Source organism: Dipodomys merriami, unplaced genomic scaffold (assembly GCF_024711535.1).
Source record: "Dipodomys merriami isolate MVZ:Mamm:240054 unplaced genomic scaffold, mDipMer1.0.p SCAF_426, whole genome shotgun sequence".
NCBI classification, from domain to species: domain Eukaryota; kingdom Metazoa; phylum Chordata; class Mammalia; order Rodentia; family Heteromyidae; genus Dipodomys; species Dipodomys merriami.
In genome coordinates this window covers 61,522-66,984 of record NW_027205893.1, presented here as the reverse complement: position 1 = coordinate 66,984, position 5,463 = coordinate 61,522, and positions in this window count along the sequence as shown.

Genomic DNA, 5,463 nt, shown 5'->3' with positions numbered 1-5,463 from the left:
CACTATACTGACTTTGCAACAAGTTCATTTGCATAATGAAGTCATCTGTATATGAGGGCAGAGTTCTCCTTCACGATCATGTCTTAAAGATTCTACCTCTTTTTTCTTTTCTTTTTTCTTATTTTTGCTAGATATATGGCTAGAACTCAGGGCCTGGATCCTGTACCTGAGGTCTTTTGCTCAAAGCTACTGCTCTACTACTTATATTCACAGCCCCACTTCTGAGAATGCCTGAGCACCGATGGCTCACACCTGCCGTCCATGAGACACTTATCTCCTACTAATCACAGAAAAATCTGGAAGTGGCATTGTGATTCAAGTGGTGGACCACTAACTTTGAATAAAAGCAGCTCAGAACCAAGTACTAGAAAAAAAAAAGAGAATACTAGACAGATACCGTGAAGGAAAGTATAGGAATCTATAGAAATAAAGCAAGGCTTTCCAAAAGCAGTGATGATTAGTCTATGTTCTACTATATTAGATATGATTTATCTGTCTTAATACTGAATATCTCTAATATCCTAGTCCCTTTTCCCAAAATAAAAAAAAAATTGAAAACAAATGGCTTTGATTTTAAACCTATGAGAGTCTCATACACCTACTGATAAATTTGAATGACCAAAAAAATAATTTTGGAGGTGGGGGTGTGGTACGAGTGAGAATTCTCAACTTTTGCCTCAGGAACATTTTCTTTTCAGATTACAGCTTTGATGATCCAGAAAAATGTTTAAAGTAATTGTGTTGTATCTTAGACATTATTATAGAATTAAGAATATCTCTTTTAATCTCACTCTAACTGTGTATAGGATGAAAAAATAGTTTATTCCAATGTATTAGAATACTTCAGATTTTTTTTGATTCTCCTAATCTGATAGTCATACTCTGAAAACAAATCCTTAAGTTATTGAAAACTGATGAGCTTTCTTTCTGCCATAGGACAAGGAGGAGACAGAACTTGCTTCACTTTATATAGCTGTGGAGGGGAAGGGATTGTCCTACAGCATCACCTTTGAAACCTTGGTGGTGAAACTTTTGACATAAACATTCTCATCAGGGACATCAATTCAACCAAAATGAGTTGCCATGGTCTGAAGTCTCCCCTCCGGTTGCTCTGTTCCCATCTTGCAAGTTACATTCCAAACTAGAGATGTCCACCATGCTAGGCAGACTGCTTAGTTTTTTTGAAAGTCTATGAGTGAATGAAGTTATCTTACGGGACTTTATCATTGAGTGACATGCATGAAGAATTTACACATAATAGGAATCAGTTCTCAATTGTGGAGATTTGTGATGAGATTTCATATCTTATCCATTAATGTTCCATAGGCCAAGTACTTTAACTTGAATCAAAATGATGCCATGGCAAAATTAAAATATAATAGTGTTTTCAAATCCAACTGCAAAGTATTTCTGCTCATGAAAACATAAAATGAGCTATCCTCATTGCCCAATTTAGTACTTGTTTGACCATATGAAAATTCTTCATTGTGAATAAATTTTTAATTTATTTTTAAAAATGAAAAATATTTTAAATTCCCATGTGCATATCCCATTAGGTAGTTGAGGTGATACCCAGAAGCTCTCAGAACTCTATTCCTGTCACTTAGATTTTCTTGTGTGTGCCAGTCCTCTTTTTGTTTGTTTTGATTTGTTTTTACATTAGGCTAGTGTTCTACCACTTGCCATAGCTCTACTTTCATCTTTGTTGGTTATTAGTTAGAGCTTAGGGAAAGCAAGTTCCTTCCTGCCCAGTCTGATTAGCCACAATTCTCAGATCTTAGCCTCTTTAGGATTATAGGAGTGAGCCACTTGTGCCCAGCTATGTTACTTGTATTTAAATCATGTAATCTTCTAAGGGTTCTCCCATCTTTTTTTGTAAAAATATGCCTCACCAAAATAAATAGTTAAAGAACAAAATAAAAGTTATTGTGATTCTCTGAAATAGACAAAAATACATAATATTCTAAATTTAAGTGATAAAGTATATTTTTTGGAGTTGTTGAAAGATTGTATATATTTAGTAGCATTTTGGAAAGAAATGAATCAACTATTCAGAGATAGTGCATGAAGCAAAATATATTTTATGAGCAGTATTAATATGTACAACCGTTTTTATGTCATTAATATAATACACTTCATGTAGTATCGAATTACAGGTGCTAAGATCTGCTATGCATATGGTCATTGCTTAATTCTAAAATTCTGTCTTCCTGAGCATTTTCAGTTTTTCCTCAGTAGCAGTCACATTGAACCATAAACTCATACAGGAGTCACCTGTAGGCATTTTACTCTTAAGAAACAATTTCTTATTTATTTTCCAAATTTGTTTATTTAAGATCCAACACTGGGACTCAAATTTAATATCTGACTGTTTTCCGCTCACTAAGTTCTACCAACTGAGCCATGCCTTCAACACTAATTTCTGATTTTAAAGATTCAGAAAAGATAATAGTGATAATTGTTCTCTGATTTTCTTCTCCCAGAAGGCCACATATAATTATGTTTGATTTAATAGTCTCTCAATATACTTATATGCTGTCTTTTTGGTTTTGTTTTTGTTTACTGGGCTTCAAATCAGTACCTTTCACTCTTACAGAAACTAGGCATTTACGGTTCATGCCTATAATATTGGCTGCCTCAGAGACTGAGGTTGAGCATCAAGTTTCTAATCCAGCCCAGGCAAGAAAGTCTGTGAGACTCTTATCTATAATTAATCCCGTAAATGAGTAGGAAAGTGGAGCTGTGAAAAATAGTACAGCCCAAGCCTTCAGCGCAAAGGTAGAATGAGAAATAAGGTCCTGAGGTCAAGTAGCACACAAAAAGTTAATATCCTTTCCTGTGAAGACTTAGGGTCTGTGTTGGAGGGGTGAATGATGCAGGCTCCAGCCTCAGGATTATCTGAGGACTGTATTTGTGTATGTGCAAAGCTCTTGGCATGCAGGGCTAGAAAGGTTACATGTTCTCTCTCCCTATCTCAAAACACATGTCACAGATTCCTGGGAGCTGACGAAGTAGCTCTTCTGCTTACTTAAGCATAGACGAACATCTAGTAAATCATTTTCCTGAGTACTGGGAAGTGGTTTGAACTTGCTCTAAAATAGTTTAGATAAAAATATACAAAGATATTGTCTCATAGTTTGAGCAAAATTGTATCTGTTGAAATTCTTTGTGGGAAAGTCTTCTGACTAAATCTTGGCAAAGATAATGCTTGCTTGTCTTTAAATACCCACTAGCAATAAAGCAAAGCATGCAGTAGAAATTGCTGTTTGCACTCTCCATGCCCTGTGTCCTGGTGATTTCGTGACCTTTACCCAGGGACCCCAACCCCTTATACATTGACACTTTCACTTCAGCACTCTAATAAGTTAAAAGGATAAACATTGTATTAATTAATGGTTAACATTAATATAGCAATCATAAATTTTACTTATTGGTGATATTCCTTTACTTTCCTAAAGTTATTTATATACTAATATCATAATATAAGGAAATAATTCCTGTTTAACAAGTTTTTAATGGCAGTTAAGCATCAGAAATATATACAAAGAGATTTGATTGGAAATAGGCATTTTCAAGTTATTCATATACATATATAATAGTTGAATAAGCTTGGCATGTACGAAGTAGGCTAAAGAAACCCAAAAGAATAGGGCCACACAGACTTGGGGAATAATAAAATATTAACAAAGAGGTTATCCTGGAAAATAAAAACTCCGGAAGAATGGAAAACAAGAAAAATGTGTACCTATTTTTAACGACCTTGAAATATATATGTTCTTATGGTAAGTGGGTATATATGTATGTATATATATATATATGTTGTGTATATATATACATGGTCAGTCGAGTGGCCTGAACTCTGGGCCTGGGTTTCAGCTCTTCATCTCAAGGCTAGTGCCCTACTACTTGAGCCACATCGCCACATGTGGGATTTTCTGCTTATGTGGTGCTGAGGGATAGAAACCAGGGCCTCATGCCTACAAGGCAAGCAGTCTACCACTGAGAACTTCCCAGCTGCAAGTGGGCGTATTTTATTTTCTATTATAGAAAGTAGTGTATTTTACAAAGTTAACCATGACTGATATTTAATACTAACTGGCCTCTGTCTCATTAAATAAATTATTCTTAGAATGTTTGTTTTATTAATTCAACTTGCAGACAAGAATGGCTGCCATGTAATTAGGATGAGTAATAGGGATTTTTTTTAAATTGGTGTTATCAGAATTAAGTTATAAGATGTAAAGAGAAAAACATATTTATTGTCAAAATTGGTTTGCTTTGCTTTCTAGTTCAAATTGCATGTACAGACAGATTAGCTGGAATGCAGATGACAAAATAATGGCTCTTGGCAATGAAGATGGGCTTGTTTGTAACCTTTAGAAAATAAAAAAAACTTATGAAATGGTAGCCTTTCTATACAACATCTTAATAACATCATAAAGGCATTATTATTGTTATCATTATTGTTATTATTATTATCATTATTATCATTATTATTTTGTCATGGGGCTTGAACTCTGGGCCGGGATGCTGTCGCAGCACTCTTCTGTAAAAGGCAAACACTCTACCAGTTGAGGCACAGTGCCGCTTCTGGTTTTCTGATGGTTAACTGGAGATAAGAATCTCATAGACTTTCCTGCTGGGGCTGGCTCTGAACCATGATCTTCAGATCTCAGTCTCCTGAGTGGTTGGGTTATAGCCCTGAGCCACCAGTGCTAGCCTAAAATTATTTTTTTAAAAACAAACTATCATTACCCTTTTTAAAATCACAATCTGGCAATTGCTATCTATAATGTTTGTTTAGGAGACTGATGGCCTCAGGATCCAACAATATAGTTGTTTCTGTGCACAATCTAAAATCTGTATTTCATGCTGTGTTCAGCCACTTGCAATTCTGAGATTTGGTTTTTAGTTCTTTTAAGCATTATTTTTTCTCCGTTTTTCAAATAGAACACTTGTTTACCTTTAAATTTCAAGTATTCTAAAATGGTTAATGTAGAAAATAGTCGCTAGTCACCAGTGGCTCTGTTTTTTAATCCTAGCTGCAGGGGAGGCTGAAATTTGTAGATCTTGATTTAAAGCCAGCAGAAAAAAATCTGAGACACACTTATCTCTGATTAAACAATCAAAATCCAGAAGAGGAAATGTGACTCAAGGGGTAGAGTAACAACATTGAGGAAAGACACTACAAATGACTGAGAGGTCTAGTTCAAACTCCATTACTCACTTGTGACACACACACACACACACACACACACACACACACACACACACACACAAACACACACACACACACACTCGCCCTTACAGAAACACACAAAATACATTTCTCTTATAATCGCATCCTTTAGTAGTAATCAATGCTATAAACTCAGCACCCATTTTCTCCAAGTTTTGCAGGTATTAACATATATATATATATATATATATATATGATAATATGTAATTTTGCATTTCTGTGTA